This window comes from Chroicocephalus ridibundus, chromosome 5 (genome assembly GCF_963924245.1).
Source record: "Chroicocephalus ridibundus chromosome 5, bChrRid1.1, whole genome shotgun sequence".
Lineage (NCBI taxonomy): Eukaryota > Metazoa > Chordata > Aves > Charadriiformes > Laridae > Chroicocephalus > Chroicocephalus ridibundus.
Window position 1 is genome coordinate 44,743,968 of NC_086288.1, and position 18,735 is coordinate 44,762,702.

Here is an 18,735-nt window from a genome sequence, read left to right on the forward strand (position 1 = left end):
AGTTTCTCTCCAGATGACTGAAAATGTGAAAACCCTCACTTGACCGGTTTTATTTTTTAATCTGAGCACTTTTTCTTGGATTCAAACCAAATCTTTTATTTCAATTCCATGTCACTTCTGTGTTCATGGCTTCAAAAGAAATTTAAGCAAAAGCACCACTTTGATATCAGCCGAAACGGCTTCCTCTCCCCATGTCTTAAACATGACGCTTCATACACAACCCCTACCTCAGAAATCCCTAAATCGCTGCTTGCCAGCTGTCAGAGAAGAGGATAACAGGGGACTGCTGCTTCCTTACTTTCCCCACAAATTTAATCTGTGGTTCGAGACGATGGGTCTTTGAGAGCACTGATGTTAGTGCGACCTCCGTTTGCACCCACAGGGCGGCCAGGCGTTTCCCCATGGGCCGTAGTGCCCTGGGGATGATAACATCTTAATCCCTGAAACACCCGCTCCGGAGAGGATGTTTCATCCCAGAGGTGCCTTTGCAGAGGGCTGAGGGCGAAGGGCTGGCTCCTGCTGTGGTTTGAACAGGAGAAGCACCCCACGCCTTCCCAGGCATGGTTGTGCTAACAGCAGGCTCTCGTCTCACGTTCGAGCAGGCGTTTTGGTCTGCCCTGACCAAGCTCCAAGCAGATAAGTGCAATTTTAAAGTACCCCAGGCAACATTATTGCCAGCGGCTCTGTGCAGTTTCAGCGTTGGGAGTACAGGAATTGCTTTGCCCCTACGATCTGTAATGGCAGCAGCTTAGAGGTGCAAAGGGTCAAGTGGAAAAGCTCCAGAGAGAGACCGTCTGACACCTCTGCAGCATCCCTCCCCTGGTAATGAGCCTGGCAGGGGGTGGAGAGGGGAAGGGAAAAGCAGTGGGGAGGGGTGAGTTGCCAAAAGAGCAATCTGATCTAGTTAAAGATGTCCTTAATTAATGCAGGGGGTTGGACTAGATGACCTTTGAAGGTCCCTTCCAACACAACACATTCTATGATTCTATGAAAAGAGCTCTTGGGGTTGCAGAGGGTTTGAGGAGAGGAAGGTGGAGGTGGGTCAGGAGATAGGGGGAGGACCATAAAGAGGCCACCAAAGCAGAGCCACGCTGGACCCTGGCCATGCCATGTGGGGATGCAGCACTTTGTCCTGCTATGGTACAGGCAAGGAAATGGATGGAACTGATGAAATAAATGCAAAAGGGCGTCAGAACCCTGGGAAGTGCACTCCAGCGGGTCTGTGTGGTGGCGGGTGTCCCTGGAGAGACCCAGAGCCGTGTGCACGGGGACTAACAGTAGAGCCAGCAAAGCCTTTGGAAAAAGAGGGATGTTGCTACTCACCCTGCTCGCGACCGTCCTGCTTTGAGGCTCCCCGCTGTTTGCAAAAGCCAGGCAACTCCCGGCGGTCCCCATCCCTTTTAAACATGTGCCAAATCGGGACTGCCTTTTCTTTTTTGCACCTTTCTAATGTCAGGAGAGCTAAAAATACTGTAAAGCGCCGGCGAACACGCTAACATTGCTGCTGCCAACCAAAGCCTCTGCAGGCCTGGCACTTCTGCAGGATGTATAGGAGCTAGGGAGTATTTACAGGAGGGATAGGGGAGAGATAAGAGGCTTTCCCTTATCAGCAGCCAGGCTTTGGCAGGGCAGCAGCGGCTGGCTCACGTCTGTCCCCCCTGCCTGGGGAGGGCAGCTGCCTGCGGGATGTAGTGCAGCCTGTCAGCCTGGGGGTTTCTGCAGGGCTGCTCCTGCCTTGGGTTGGTGTTTTGTTTTGTTTTGTTTTGTTTTCTGGGCACCTTTCTCTGCATTCTCATAGTGCTTTGAATTTCACCATCCTGGCCTTGCCCTGGTGGGGGGCTGGTAGGGAAAGCCAAGAGCAGATTTATCCAGCGGGCTGGTGGAGTTGTCCTCTCTGTCCCACCGCTTGGACAGCACAAGGTCTTACTGTCTTGTGAGATGCTCACGGAGCAATTCACAACACCTTTGGAATCATCTGCATCTGCCCCGAACTTATTGCACTCCCGATTTTCCCCACTCTTCTGCAAAATTCCCTGTGCCATCGGGCTGCGTCTGCAGGACTGGAAGGGGAACTTGTTATGCTGGCTTTGCACAGCATGGGCTGCCTTACAGCCCTTGTCTTTAGCTTGGTACCCTGGGAAGTCCCCAGTGAACATCACAATTAAGAATACCATCTCATAGATTGACCAAAAATTTGCAATATGGTTGTTGGAATATTGTTCCTTATTATTATCTATCTATGTTCCACTAAGTGGCATCATATCCCTTGTTTCTGTTCACTCTTCTTAACTCTGTCTCCAAATATTGAGAATTTTCTTCATCAAACCAACAGGAAATAATAAGGGAGGAAAAATATTTGCCAACTGAAAGGAAATGTATTTTTGGAAGATTTTTTTCCCAGCTTTTGGCTGAAAGTGGGGAGGAAAAAAAAAGGAGATAAAGATTACTTTGGAAAACTGGAGAAAATTTTCATTTAAACTCCCCTCAAATCTTAGCCCCCCAGGCTGGCTCCCTTTACCCAGAGTTAGGAAACCATAGCCTCCCCACACTGCAGGTTCTCCCTGGCTCCCCTTTCAGCGCAGGGTTGGCTCTGTTTCGGATGCAGTGGATACCACACCTGGCTGCCAGAGAGCACAACCTGTCATTGGGGTCCCAGCAATGAGACCTTCTTAATTTGCAGAAAATGGTTTCAAAATGAAATTTTCACAGCGAGTGGGTTTTGTCAGCAGGAGGCTGGCAAAGGAAGGTCCCGGGTCTTTCGGGAGAAAGCACGAGATGCCATAGCTTAAAGATGTTTCCAGTTACATTTGGCCATTAATGGGTCTGCGTTGCAATTAGTGACCATCTGCTGGTCTCTACCCAATCCAGAGACTTACTGAAACACTGCAACAGGCTCTGTAGGGCTTTACACCCCGCTGGCTAATGTAGTTTTGGAGCCAAAGCATGAGTTCAAACCTCTAGGCAGACCTATGGACAGCAGCATGGCCTTGGTGGAGCCCACCATCAATGCAACCCTAGTTCTTTACTCTGGGAAATCACTGACATCTCCTCTTGGTGTTGGCTGTGTCCCTTCAACTGTCTGCAGAAACAGATTTGGCTCATCCGTGCTCACCATGAGAGACAACTAAGGTGGGCTGAACTTTGCTCTCTGATATGCAGCAAGTTGTCACTGTCCTTGCTGTGGGACTCTTTCTCTAGTTGATGTCTGAAGGGTGAACAAAAGCTTTTGCTTTTTGCAATAGAATGAAAAAACCCCACACCAGACAAACCAAGGTAGTGACCAAAAAGTGATGAGTCAATATGAGTCGCCATGGCTGGGCAGCTCTATCGAACATCTAACAGAGGCAAAGTTTTTTTTGCAGGTGTTACAGGAAGAGGCGAGTTTGAAGCAGAGCGACAAGGGCTTGCTGTGATTCTATTTGGGGGTTTTTCTCAGTATGAAGACAGACAGGGAAAATAGCACGAGATTGCTTGCTTGGAGATTCAGCAGCTAGTAGAGGATGAATCAGGTGAGGCTGGAGATGGGGTTGGGATCAGAGGTGAGACAGGAGGGGGCAATAGAGGCCTTAGATAACGAAGGCAAATAAAGCACTTATTCCCTTCTTGCCCAGGAGGAAACAGGGCGAAGAGAATCAGGATAAAGAAAGAGTTGACCTGACCAAGGCAGGGAGCTGAAAATACTCTTGCAGAGAGGTATTTTGCATGTGCAATGAAGGCACATTTGCATCAGATGAGCCCAGATGAGAGGCTGTGGCGGTAACCCTGCGTGGAGACAAGGGCCTTGATGAGCTGGTGGGCTGTGTGGGTGGACACGGGAGGGCATTGCTTTGAAATGCCAGGTGGGAGGGGTGCAGGCTCCAGCTGTGTAAGAAAAACTGCCCACACCAACTAAGGCTGCGATGGATTTGATCCTAATTATCCAAGTGCGGCAGGAAGGGCCAATTTCTATGTTCAGTTGGAGCTTCAGGTGGGTGTTTGCAGATCAGGCCAAGGTAGACACAGTTGTGCTGTGCCCATCTTGGTTGCGTGGCATGGTGGAGAGCAGATAAAACTGCCCCGTTGGGTTGGATGCAGCCCCCAGGCCATACCCATCCCGCAGCCATGGCATTGCTAATATTGCAGAGCAAGGAGAAATTTCAGACAGACAAGTATCTATCTCTAAACGGGGGCTGATCTCGTGCTCTTTGCTTCATCTTTGCAGAGCCACGAGCAGCTTGGGATTCGCAGGACTGGAGTCTAACACGGTGCCTCCGAGAGGGGCCGGCCGTGGGCTCCCGACCAAGGCATACGGATCGTGGCAGCAGTTCTGCAGCCTTCTCGTGTAGAGCGTGGTTGAGAAAGTAATTTTCATTGTAATCTTTTATTTTACTTGTGAAGCCTTCCAGACTCAGGGAGTCTCTTGGCTCAAAAGCTGGGAGCTGGTTTTTGGGTTATTTTTTGGGTTTTTTTTTTATAAAGCACTCAGCAGGAATCCAGAATTTAAGAGACGAGAGAGAATTGCTCACTCTTCAGATATTGGCGGCGAGCCGTTTTTCCAGTTTATTTCCCTGGAAAGAGGGGACGAATACATGGAAACAGAGCAAAGACAGTATTTTAAAATCCTCCAGACAAGCACCTTCACCTAACGTAGGTCTGGGTTGGCTTTTCAAGCCAGCAGGCTTCCTAGCCTGGCAGATCCTAAGCCCAGGGCAGGCAGGGAAATACACAGCTGGTTTTGAAACCAGCAATGAGCTGTGTTTGAACAGTAATACGTCTTTCAGGAGGGACCTCCAATTCAAACCAAAGCATCCAGGAGGGGCTGAGTTCAGCCCAGGCACTCAGAAACTAGCGCTGTGGTGTTCTTGCATCTACAAGCCCCCAGTTTATTTGGAGCTTGCAGCTTTCTGCTCTAGCAGTGACAGCCGCTGGTTACCCATCCATCCACTTGATACAAAAGCCATGGGCCAACAGGTGCGCTCTTTGTGGGTCAGGGCCACTTTGTTGTTCTGTTTGTACACCACCTTCTGGGTTGGGGTTAGGGTCTAAAGGATGCTGCTCATGTCTAAGAAGTTTACGGCAATCCCAGCTGGGGAAGGATTTGTGTTCTGGGGCGGCCTTTGAATGCATGAGATTTAAAGAAACTAAACAAACAAACAGAGACAAACAGGTGATGCTGCAGCATGTTTTCTGATTTGGAATTCTTTCTAACACTATATTTTAAAGTTGTTTTTTTTTTTTATAGTATTCATGGAAATAAGAGATCAGGAGGTGGGAAAAAAGAAACTGAGAAGTGGCATTCCTGCTTTCTCATCTGTGGCTGTAAGATAAACCACAGAGACTTTCTGTCTCCTAATGAAATGAGGAGCATCAGTGAAAATCCCCGCGTATGTCAGCCGCTCTCGCTGCAGGCTCGCAGGGACTCGGGCCCGCCAGCTCCTGCTCTGCCTGTGCTTTTGACAGCTCGGCACACGGGGCCCCGATTTCGGGTGGGACCTTTCGCCCCTGCTGCAGCACAGGGAACAGATTTACAGTGTTGTGGAAAGACGTCTCGATGAGAGCGAGCTCCTGTTTGGGAAAGCTCGCCCATCTCTGGCAGGGAGCTGGAGCCGCTGAGGTGCAAAGGTATGTTTTTAGGAACAACAGGGGAAATAATGCATCAGACACGTCGGTCACCAAGTTGCCTCATCTTATGCATCACTGTCTTTGATGACCTTTTTCAAGTGCTTTCTCTAAATGAGTAGTTATTTTTCGCAGGCTGAGGAAGAACACGGGGCTTTTGACAGTTCCCCTCCGTCATTGCTTCTTTCCTTTTCTGTTTTGTTTTGTTATTCCTTTCAGGTGAATACTTGAACCAGAAATGAGTCAACGCTTTTTTGGGGGTTTTTTTGTGGGTTTTTTTTTTTTTTTTTTGATCACAAGCACAATATATCCCGCAGAGACTGGGCACGTTCTGCTTTATAAACTCACGGCGCTGGCGTCTCACATCGACAACGATGTGTTTCATGAGCTCCCAGTAACACTGCAAAGAGCCGTCCCCTCTTGAAGCCCGCCTCCTGGCACCAGTCTGACGCTAAAATCTTTGAAGCTTGGACAAGTATTTAATTGACATCACCGAGCTGGCCTGGTACCGTCGTGCCAAAGCTGTCAGGCTGTTGCAGACAAAGTGAAGGAACAATGTAAGTGACCTTTTTGTTTAGGGGAGGCTGGAGTAGTGGGGAAGCACAGCCAAGGATTAGAGCATACACGCTTGCTGCTGCATTTCCATGCTTTGCTCCCCTATCATATGTCTTGCCATACAGAGCACACGACGACCCATGGGATTTCCCGACAGTCTGGTAATACACACAGCAGTAAGGTCGGTTTTGTCTGTAGTCATTTTCTTGGTGATGTAAAAAATTCCCATGGCTCCGCTAAGGGACAAGCTAAGGTTGCCTTGGGTAAAAGGTGGGGGAAATTATGGACCAAACCTCTGAGTCCTTGAGGTCTGTTTGCCAGACAAAGGCAGAGAGACCCTGGGGACCATGTGGATGCCATAGCAGGTTTCCAGACACGGTGTTGGGTTGTGACAGTCTGCAAAACAAAACTGCTCGTGCCACCACCAGCAAATCTGTCAGCAGAAGAGGCCACATGATGCCACCAGGTGTGTAATGATAAATACACCTCCTGGCTTGCACTAGCAATGTTCACCATGTCGTGTCTTCTGTTTTTGCACTGGTTCTTGTCTCCTTTTCATACGCCATGGGTCATGTCTGAGTCAGAGCAGACACAGAGACGCACTCCCAGAAATGTGCTGCTGTTGTTTATTTTTACTTGTCCCTGCTTTGCAAGGATGGAGTGTGTGGGAAGAACAAATGATCTTTCCTTGGAGATTGAAAGGAAGGGAGAAAATAAACAATATTTTAATGCAAGATTGTGCATTGAAAACCAGCAAGCCTGGATTTTGGGCCTTGTTTGGGCTCAGGGGTGACTTTGCAAGAAAAGTGGACAGCTTCCAGTCCCTGTCACAAGCTCCAGGCAGGAGAAAGCTCTGAGACAAGCAGCCAGCACCTCTCCAAGAGTCACGAGGAGAGGTTCACCTTCCTCAGGAGCTTGGTCATCAACACTGTAGGCATTGGCTGTGCTTGGACTCTGATGTTGATTTACAGTTTCCTTCGTGGCCTGATGGTCCCAAAATAACAGAAAAGGGGCCTTGGATGCCATCTATTGGAGAGGTGTAGGAAGGGAGAAGACAATCTGACTTCATCTGCACGGGTGATACACCATCACAAACGGACTGGCTGTTTTGGCTCAAATATTCGCTTCCATCTGGAGTAGGTGGGTAATAAAGTGTCTTGTCTCTGTTGTACAACAATAAGACAAAGATGCAGTCTGTAGCATGGGATGTTCATCATCAAGATCATTTCAGTCAAACCCTCTTGGGGAATAGAGCAACAACACAGAGTAATTTCTTAGCAGCGAGTGGTTTGCTGATGCCATGTCTGGGCAAAGGAGAAGAGCAAAGGCCGTGGCTGGCTGGTTCTGCTCAGCAGTTGTGTGGCTGTTGTTTGCTCCTCCCCCGATTTGGTGACCAAGCATACACACTGCTGACATTGTGGGCCTGAGAGGTAGGACTGAGATGTGTCCAAAGTAATCTCGATTGGTCCCATCAGTGTGCAGGAGATCTGGGACAGAGAACTCCTGGCCAACAAGTTGAGCAGAGGTGTGCTTTCACTGTTCATACATACAATAAGGTTCAGTTTATTGTAGTGCTGCCTTCTTTTCCTTTCAGGTTATGCAGGGTTTGTGGGGACCCACGGATGCTGCTTAGTTTTTCCAGGGGTTTTGCCTGCTTTAGAAGAACTACATGTGTACTTCCTGCTTGAAGGCAATAGACTGATTCCAGCTGGCATCAGCTAGGGATCCAACATACACACCCCAGGACTATTTTCATTGGGCTAATTATTGTTGCTGGTGCAACAAGCAGCACTGTAATCATAACTCTTGTTCTTCATGGATCTCCACGGACACGTTAAAACCCTATTGTAATCTGTAGGATCCCTGGAGTACATGAAAATTAATAGCAGTGCCTATGCATTACAATCACCACTGGGCAAAACTCAGAAATTCCTTTTTGCTGGAAAGTCCAATTCTCTGGAAAACGGTGATTCAGAATTACCAACTCTTAGGAAAATAGGAATCCTGAAATAAATGTGCAGAAATCCTCTTTCTTGGCTATTTTGAAAACTGTCTGCATGTTGAGCTTCTCTAAGAGAGATCAGCCTCTCTTTCTTTTAATTTACTCCTAGTGTTATATTTAAAAAAAAAAAAACAAAAACAAACCAACAAAAAACACCAAACCACAAACCAGCTGCTACTCTAATTAGTATTGAGTGAAACAGCTTCTTTTACCATCTAATTCAAAATGTCAAACAATTCCCTTCCAGCGGCAAGACACACCTCAGACAAGCAGATAAGATGTTTCATTAGAGCAGTAGCTGCTTTCAATATTATGGAAAACTGATCGCAGGCTAAAATAAAAGCAGAAAAATATGGAGCCAGACTGGCAGGAGAAATCCTAGATGAAGTCAGCACCCAGCCGTTTTCCCAGACAGACTATTAGATGCATTTTTTTTTTCTTTTTTCTTTTTTTTTTCCTCCTCCCTGGTGAATTGATTGATTTCCAAGAGAAAATTTCAGTCTTGCCAAACCTTCATTTTCCTGAGCGGCTGCAGTCCTGATAAACCTGCAGCCAGCAGGGAAACTCCATTTGCGGTGAAGTACCTGCAGCTCCTCTGCAGACCCCTGGGAGATGGATAGGACACCCTGTTTTCTGCCCAATTTACAGACAAAGAAACAAGCCAGGTGTGACTTAGTCCAAATCTTCACCCATGTTTAATCACTGGCTTGTAGGAACTGCGGTTCCTGTTATGGAGCATGAGCTTTCTAAATATTCAAAGAGGACAATTTCTACTCCAAAAAATTCCCAGTTTAATTTAAACATAGTCAGGGATTAAAGCAAGAGAAATTTATGTACAAAGCAGCATCATTCCCTGTGGGCAAGCAAATGAGTGGACAGTCTAAGGGAATTCCTGAAATAGGTACCCCAGTGGATCTCCAAGCCTTGCGTGCAGTCTCTAAGGTAACAAGCAAGACCCCGTCCTTATAGGAACATAGCTGTGAAAAATGTCTAAAACAGGATTATAAGGTAGATACCGTGTTGAAACAGTAATTTAAGTGTATGTTTGCAAGGTGGACCTGGACTTCTGCTCTGCGCTGGAGATGGGACTTGAACCTTGGTGTTCAGTGATGGCTCCAGCCATCAGACGTGGCCATGGATTGAGTTGGGAGAGTGAGGGTGGACCTTTGGCACAGATCAGAAACACTCCCACAGCCTGACAGCCTTTCTGCTCAGCACCATACTTTTCCAGCTAATTTATTTTGGACAAGTTTAGGTTTTCTGACAAAAATTATTTGCGGGATTTCTGATCTACTCCAACTTGTGATAGCTTCTACATGCTTGCGCAGGTGATGTAGGCAGCAAGGGTCAGAGGGTTTTTATCACCACAGATGGGGTGAAAAAAAGGTAGGAGGAAGCAGCACAGACATGTTTTACTTGGCTGGAAGTTATGGGAGAATCTGGGAAGCCAGCTGGAGAGCTCTCCCCTGTAGGAGGTGAGGAGTTTTCCTACCTCTCTTGAGGAGGGTTTTTTTTACAGCTCCTCCAGGCCTGACAGACGTAGACAGGCTTGCTGTAGGATGCTTAGCCCACAAGTGCTGGTGTCTGTGGGGTAGCTGTTATCACTGGAGGGCTCTGTGTCCCTCTCTGCTGAATCAGTCATGGACACAAGTCACCACGCAGCCACTACAGTCATCTTCATCTCTGCTCGGTGTTGTCCCCATGGGACAGCCAGGGACCCAAGGACAGCGGGGTGCACAGCGCACATAAATAGAGGGCAGTTGTGCATTGCTGCTAGGAGTGAAACCAAGTCTCTTTATATTGTTTGAGTAACAAACAGAGGAAATATCTGTAATCTCTCTTCCCTGCCACTCCTAGGGAGCTATCTTGTTGCCTTTCCTGTGGAGTCCTCTGCTGTGGTTCTGCCTGTGGGAACTGCTACCCAAATGGATTATTCAAGCTTTGACGGGTTCTTCTCAGGGGCTTCTACAGGGTTCCCCTTTTGTGCATCTGTCTTTCATGGCAGGAGGAAAAAAATTGGTCCCCAGTTTCTACCTGTTTTGTGAGATCTGGCAGCTCCTCTCCTGCAAAAGCTCAGTTTGTACTGCATTAACACTTTCTCAACAGTCTGTCTTCTTGCTGAGGCCCCCGGATGCCATGTCCTCAGTCATTCTGGTGTCCCCAGGCTCCCTGGGGCTCACCATATTGATGCCGGCTGTAGCATGGATGCCCGCTGGGCATAGCGGTGTCACACGCCTGTAGTCACAGCTGCTTGGGCAACCAAGCCCACCACATTGCTTAAGCTGTCATTCATTTCAGCGGCCAATCCAGCCCAAACCACGACACCCTTCTCCAGCTGTTATGTGCTCAGAGGTGTCTTTCTCCCAGAACACATCCTCTTCAGTAGGTCACACCTGTGCTGGAAAAAAGCCCTGCCTGGACCCTAAACTGCAGAGTTTGGCACTGCTTAACCTTTGTTACCAGCGCCTTGCTCAGGCACCGAGGCGTGGGCTGCGCTTCCATTTTGTTGGTTTGCAAAAGTCATACCCTTACGGGACAGAGGAAAAAGCCTCATTGTGCTGGAGACAGACACGGCAGCTAGAAACAGTTCTCTCTGTATGGGAACGTGGTCTCTGCAGTGCACCGTTGGAAAGCCTTGTTATGGTAGCTATCCCAGCAAACCATCCCCAGAGTAGATGAAGTCTTAGAAAGAAGTTTTTACTGCCCCTGAGAGCTGTCGCTGAGGCAGGTAACAGAGGCAATGGGCGCAGCGACATGCCAAAGTTACAGCTTGGCAATTCAAGGCAGCAGGGAGCAATCCCACGTCCCTGTCCTGACACAGGAACCACTGGGTTATGTAGGTCTGGATGAGACCTTGCTGTCATAGGTAAATGTGCTGGGCAAACTTAAAGGCGTCATGTCATAGCTGAAAGCAACTCAGGTCGTGCCACAGTCACTGAGCTTGGAGGACAGCTAAAGATCCTCACTCCTCTTGATGTAAGATCCCAATTAAATTCTTGCCCATTAAATTCCTGCCTATATTCTACCCTTGAGCAGATTCCCCTCCTGCTAGCAGACTGCACTCCTGCCCGCCCTCAGCTAAACAAGCCTTCGCCCTAGCTGACACAAAACTGCTCCCCTGCATGATTTTGAGAAAAAACAGTCCCTTCTAAGTCTTTGTTTGGGAGGTTTGGGACGACCCATGGTCATCAATGCTGGGAGCCTGCCCTGAAGCTTTGGAGCCTCTCCCAGCCGGTGCAGTTCACTTCTCTTCCAGCAGCACGTGCCTGACTGCCAGACACCTTGGGGTGGAGGGAGGACATCTTCAGGCTCCTCCAAGTCCCCTAGCTTTTCCTGCTCACTCTAGTACCACTCCAGCAGCTCTTTCTTCCAAGCACGACAGTCTGAGTTCAGCCTTTTAAAATAAGTATAATCAGAACTACTCAGGATGCTTCAGTAGTGGTCTCACAAGCGTCTGATACGCTGACATTAAGGTTTTCATACGAGCATTTAAACTTCTTGCCCAGTACATCCTAGGATGATGTTTTTCTATAGATGCCTCAATTACTTAGGGGATAAATACCCTGTATCTCCACATTTTCTCCTCTTTTATTCCTGTTATTTCCAAACTGTAATTTTTTTCCCTTTTAGTCAAACTTTTGTTTGATCCCCTCAATACGCACTCTCATACCTTATTTAATTCCACCCTTTTTAGCTCTCAAGCTCAGGCATTTTGTCTTTTATGATAATTTCCAATTCTTCCCTCTGCAGAGTCTTTATCTCTGTACCCACAGCAACCATCATCTCCCTGCTCTTTCTTCAGTCAAAACTATTACTGAAAATATACTTTTTTTTTAAAAAGGGGCCCAATGTCTCACCTTCCAACTCCATTAGAAACTTTATTCCCATACATCCGTTCCCCTCCCATCAAAACCTGGTGATGTCTACACCCTGTCCTCAGCTTGGTGCTTACTCTTCTTCACAGATTCGAAATAAATCCCCTCTTTCAGGACATTACTGAATAAATAAGATTCCAGGCATGATGTCAGCAAATAGATCAGTGAGGTTCTCAGACAGAAGACATCTCATATGTCACTTTTCTAGGAAAACACTGTTTATGGCAACGAATTAGGGAAGGAGGTATAGGAGGAAAGCAGCTGTGGCAGCTCCTGATGTCAGGTAACACATGCTTGTCTTGAGCAGCAACTGATTTGCTACCACAAGTAGGATTCATCCTACCTGGTTTTCAATATCTACAGTGTGGATGCAAGATCCAACATAGCCACTTCAAATCCCTCGTGTTCTGGAGGGAGGGCAGGTACTGGTGGGCAGCAGTAGGTCTGATGAGCTGCATGCAAGGAAGAAATGCCATGATAAACCTTAATCTTGTGATTAGCTTGTAAATCCCTCAACCCCCTGTAGAAACCACCTTCCTCCGCAGCAGACTTCTAGCCTGACTTTGCACAGCAGACCTGAAAATGAGCCACAGGACATCTATCTTTTCGGAGATCTTCCAAGAGCAAAGTCCTTGAGGGCCCAGGTCTGGACCCACTGTGTTGCTTGCTGATTTTATTGATGCAATGCCAGATTTTAATCTATCCCTGCATCGTGAGCACTAAAGCTGCAGCTGCTGGGCTAGAACTGCTCCAGGCTATGTCTTGGCAAATATCTTGGCATGTGAACATTTTAAAGATGACTTAATAACTCCAAAAGAACCCAACCCCCAAACCATGCAAGGACCAGAAAGTCATTATTTATTGGCAGGACGCGAGATGGGAAGTGGCCAGCACAATGCATCTGCAGCCTGTAAGGTACTCACAAGCCCACAGGGTTGACTCTGTGGCCAGTTAGCCCTAATTGGGAGCTTAACAAATAAAAATGTAGAACTGAAACAGACAAACATCAGAATATTGTGAGGTACGGGCAGAGAAATTCATAGCCCAGCCCATCCAGTGTCACTATCCTTACCCAAATTCAGCCTTCTCCGTAACTTTGGCATTTTTTTTCACATGAACAAATTCCCATTTTATTGGGTAGGAGAATTAATCATGTCATCCAATTCTTCAGATTCTTCATCTCAGCTCCCTTCTGAACGAGGCAGTTAAAAACCCTGCAGGTTTTACTGATGCCCATTGTAAATGAACATACGTGTGGTTTTATGTTTTTCTGCATCCCCACAGCATTTCAGTATTTGTAGCCACGCTGTTGCCTCTGTCCTTCTACTGCAATTCTAGACTTATACTAAGGCCCCAGGTAAACTTTCCCACAAGGCTCTGTAGCCCCAGAAAGAGAGGAAAATATTGAATGTGTGTGTGTCAGATGCAAGTAAAACATTCGGTGGGGAATGAACCAATTTATAGGGTCAGAAACCCCTTGCTAAAGGTGAGATGAGAGTTAGGGAAGACTTGATATATTTCTCAGAGCACTGAATTTTCTTTAATCGTCATTTTCTCCATGCTGACATGTTTGTGAGGGTCCCCAGGACAGAGGAACTTTCCCAAATCTCTGGTCTCTTCTACTATAAAATTTTTCAGGTGCAAGCTGAGGTGTATTTTGTGACCTCAGGTGGAAAGGATGCAGACACCACTAAGAATTTATATTTTCTATTTCCTTGGATGCTTTCCTTCCGGGGCTGGCTTCTTAGCGTTGCATTAACGAAGTCCACTGTCAGGCAGAATTGCCTCACCGGCCTCATTTGTGTGCCGTGAGATAAGGGAATGAATTTGGCTGGTTGTCAGTTAATTAACAGACCGCTGATGAATTTGTGCCACTATCAGCGGGGCGTTAGCGCTCTCCTGGGCACCTGCTGTCAAAGGGAGGTGGAGGACAGAGAGTTTCTGCAACATCTGTGCTACAGAACAAGTGGTCCCCAGGGTCCGTGCCCCCCCAACCAAGGAGGAGCACTGTTGATGCTCCCAGATATCATGAAGCAATGGATATTCCTAAAAAAAAAAAAAAAAAAAAAAAAAGGAAAAAAAGAGAATGCAGGGCAGGATGCCCCCATGGCCTCCACCCAGGACAGACAGGCTTGTGCATACACCAGAGCTGTAATTATTCAGGCAGAGCACTTGCAAGAAAAGAATATTTTATTTTATTTTTTTTTCCTGTGAACAAACAATTGAAAATTCCAGCAAGTGGAACTTGAATGTCTCCCTTTCCTGTGAGGTCCTGCACCCCCAGCTGCCACAGAGGTTTGAATACTTTAGATGGAGAAATAAATGAATGGATTTTCCCTGGTCCTCATTCCTTGTGCAATCCTTTCACTCTTCTGGGGTACTAAAATGAGCTCAGCCCAAGGGTCAGGGTGGGTTTCATTGAAAATGGTCAGCATCTCCCAGGGTTTGGCAATGCAAGCCTGTTGTCAGTGGGAGACACAGGGCTTCGTTGTGAACAGATGTGGCTTTGGGGAAATCTCTTTCTGGCTGCATGTTTTGGGGACTGAAAATCCTTTGCTGTGTCTTTGCTGAGGAGGACATACATCTGCTAAGAGATGAGCGAAGAGAAAGCACGTGGAAGGGGAAGGAAATGTGAGCATGTGCTCTGTATGTGCAGAGGATAATTTGAGCTCAGGTATAAAAATAACAATTGCTGCTTGTGATTTTTTTTAACCAACCTTTAATTCTTCAAATTCTTCCACTCGGAGAGCATCTCTCTATCTTGCTCTCTCTCCTTGCTCCTACCTCAGAAGGAAAGAAACAGAAGAAATATTTAATAGTCATGAGACATTTTGGACGTCCATAGCATCTGTGTAGTGGTCCTACTATTCGCAACAGGTGCCTGCGCCAGCCCGAGAAGGTCTGTGCTACAAAACAAGTTTCTTCAACAAAGATTTTGATGTTCTGTGAAGCACCACATGGGGCGCAGAAGACTGGCCTCAGAGACCTCCGAAAAGCCACTGAAATACAAGCTTATGGCCGAAACATGTTAAATTCCACACGGTCAGTTGTGATGGGGGACGTCCAGGAAAACATCAGGTAAGCCATGCTTGTGTGGTGGGGAATGCTGTTTGGGAAGCAGTGACTGAAAAGGATTTGGGGGCTGAGCTGTTAATTCCCAGTGCCCAATATGATGCAAAAATGCTGGCAAGGCTTTGTATGTGCGAGGTGAGGAAGCTCAGGTGGGAAGGTGGGATCAGGTTGGTGACCTAGGGCTGCTTTGGTCATCCTCACTTCAAGAAGTGGAGATCTGAAAATGCCATTTTCAGATACATCATCTTTTTTTTTTTTTTTTTTAAGGCTTCTCCTCCCGACCTGCAGACCAAAAACCACTGCCTGAAGTCAGGACCGTGGCTCTGCTGGGAGACAGCAGCTGGGAGAGCAGAGAAGAGGAGTGGGTTGGGGCAAGGGAGGGGACAAAGGGTGCCTTGTGATGCTGGCACAGACATAATCCTCCAAATGGACTGAGTTCTCTTTGGGCGTGAATTCTGATGGCAACCTCTACAATTTTCCAAAGCAACTTCTTGCCCTACTCTTCTCCCTGGGCCCAGCCGCTGCTAACTGCAAAATATCTGTCAGGCAAAGACTGCTCTGCACCGAGCCTGCTCCTGCCTTCACTCAGTTGACAAATGCCTTGCTTCCTGACCAGCAGCCTAAGACTGATCGTTTGCAATTGTCTTTTGTCTCTGAGGCCTCTCAGTACCATAATCCCAGGGGCTGTGTTTGCGCTACTGGCTAAACACAGTCCCAGGCCCTCTTTCTGTCTTGCTATTCATTATATACATTATAATCTCTGAATTCCTTTGTGGCAGCAAAGTCCAAATGGATCTGTGCTTTCATTTATCCTGCCTGAGCCATCTGGACGGCGTAAGACTATGTAACATAAGAGCATAAAAGGGGCAGCACCGGGTCAGGCGGAACATCCACCTAACCCCATGCCTTGTGTCTGACCATGGCCAAAACCAGAATCCTACAGAAGGGCGTAAGAGCAAAGCCTGCTGCCTTGTGCGAGTCCAAGGTAAGATCCTTCCAGCCCCCAGGCATGTTGTCTCAGACACATCCTGAGATGAAAGTGGCCTCTGTGCATTTAGTAATTCTCAGTTAATTTCTCCTCCCTTAATTTGCCTCGTCTCCCTGTGAGCCCACATAAGCTGTCAACATCCATGCGGTCCTGTGGCAAGGAAATAAATGGCTCAGATGTGAAGAACCATTTCTGTAGGCTGCTCTCATATATGTGGCCCTCACTGTCAGCCTTCTTTGCACCTTCCACAGGCATCCCAAGAGCTTCCTGGGAATGACACAGCTGTTTCAAGCCAGGTTGGTAGAATAGACCAAGTAACGTAGACAGAAAATATCTTCATCACCCAAACAACCTTCAAGGCCACTCTTTCCATCCCGTGCAGATGCAGCCCATAGCTCCATGGCGTATCAGTTGTGAGTGCAACAGTTGTGTTAGTTTCATTTGGAGTTACAAATTCCAAGAAAATGAAGGGCCTACACTTTCAGAGTTGATGCAACGTTAATGTTGTGTTGCTATACAGGACTTTAAAGAAGCCACAAGGGAACTGAGACAACCAAAACCCATTAGATTTCAACAAGGGCTAAATGCGTTACCCTCACGGGAAATAGGTGGCTTTTCTCTGTAGTCTGTTTTGCCCTCTAAGCTAGGTAAAAGAAAGCATTACATTTTGCAGCAAGGGAAAACATTTGTGCAGGTCTCTCTCTTCTCAGATGATAATACTCCGCCATTTCTGGTTTGTTGTTTACTTTTCTTTCTTCTTTAATTGAAGCCCTGCTGTAAAGAATTAAAAGCATGCTTTTTCGAAGAAGGATACACTTGGTCATAAGTGAATCTGAGCAAGCTTTACCCATCCCTTTCAGAGATGCTCAGAGCTCTGGGATTTACTGATGTGTGTCTTTTGGTACCGAGTTACTTTATTAGAAATTTGGTCTTTGCTCCTCTGTCTCCTAAATGCATCTACAGCCCTCATTTTCGTGTGCTCTCTGCCAGGCTTGGAAATGCAACAGCTCTGATGGAGAACCTGCTGAAGAGGGAGTGGGAGATGGACAGCAGCATCCCTTGAGGTGCACCATGCTGGTGGTCTCCCTTCAGCCGAACACCTCCCTGTCAGCAGCCCTTGCCTTTTTGCTCCCCCACCAGTGGCTGTCAGCACCCTGCCTCGAAGCACGGGGCCAGACACCAAGGATAAGTAATGAAATGGGGCAGAAAGACTGACAAGGCAGCAGGGGTGAGGAGCAGGGAGGATGCTTCCACACTTGGATGGGAAGATCTAGGGTTCAACAGAGGAGAGGCCCACAAAAGGGGAGCTGTCAGGAAATCGTGGCTAGTCAGCAACTCCCTTTAGCCCAGGGTCACCCTCAGTTCCAGCACGTGGGCTTGGTGTGGAGGCAAACGCCTGATTGTGAAATCCCCTCCTGTGCTGTCACCCTCATGAACAGATTGATGAATATTGGGAAGCCCATCTGTCCTGTACAGCCAAGTGCAAGAATTAATAAGGCTGCAGTGCGGGGATTCAAGTCCAAGTGCTGCAGGAAAGCCAGGAGGCTCCCGGCCATGCTTGCAAGGCTAGAATTTGTCTTAAAATCTACTGTTCTGTGGAAGGGTTCAGCCCCCTCCTCTCCTAATATTGGACAGATCCTCCACTGACAGATACTGGGTGCCTCCACTCGGTTCAGTTTCAGTTTGTATCTAATAAGACCCTGCAATGAGTTTTTAACTGCATTGGAGAAGCCAACAACAGGCACCAGAGAAAGCAGAAAAAGGCAATTTCTGCCAATGGCAAGGAAGAGAAGAGCGGCCTTTACAAGAGGAGGATGTAGAAGGACAGTCGTGGAGGAGAGTAATTTGGCAGTGATTTCTCCCTGGTTCACATTATTGGGGTATCGATAGCAAGGCTAATGGCCCCATGGTTCCAGATACAATGTGCAAGACTGTTTATAGCGTCTGCTGAGAGGCAGTTACTTTTACTCTCATTGGCAAATCATTGTTTACATCTCGTGTTTCGAAATGCAGCTGGGTTCCAGCCTTTCCTCACCAACTGGCGGAGCCGAGTAAATCCATGCCCATGTGCTGCTCTTTAGCAACACAAACAGCACAGCCAGATTCCACTTAGCAGGGTTTGCTCACTCCCCAAACACGCAAGGCTTGGCTATGAGCACGCCAGCACATTTCCGATGGCTCCTTGAGCACAGCGAGCGCGGTGGGAGAGTCACCAGCGCGTTAAAGGGTTGCTGAGCACCTGTGAGATGTCCTGGAACAGGAACGGGCTTGATTCTTCTGTCAAGGTCAGGAGTGTGCTGTAGTTCATCTTCTTGGCATGATCAGCTCCCCTTTCTCAGTTCCACTCGTGATTCTGGACACGTCCGTTGACTCGTGTAACCCTCGTTTCATTTTGGCCTTCTCTCTACCTTTTCTGGGTCTATCAGCAACAGTCGGTTGCATTTGTCCAACCTAAATGATTCAGCAAAGACCCTGAGAGCCCAAACGGCAGTTCAAGTCGTGAGGGTGGAGATGAAAGGCTGTAGCTCTGCAAAGATCTACATGGATATCTAGGGACAGCTCGGATGGATCACATTAGAATCATAAAATCATAGAGTAGTTTGCGTTGGAAGGGACCTTTAAAGGACACCTATTCCACCCTTCCC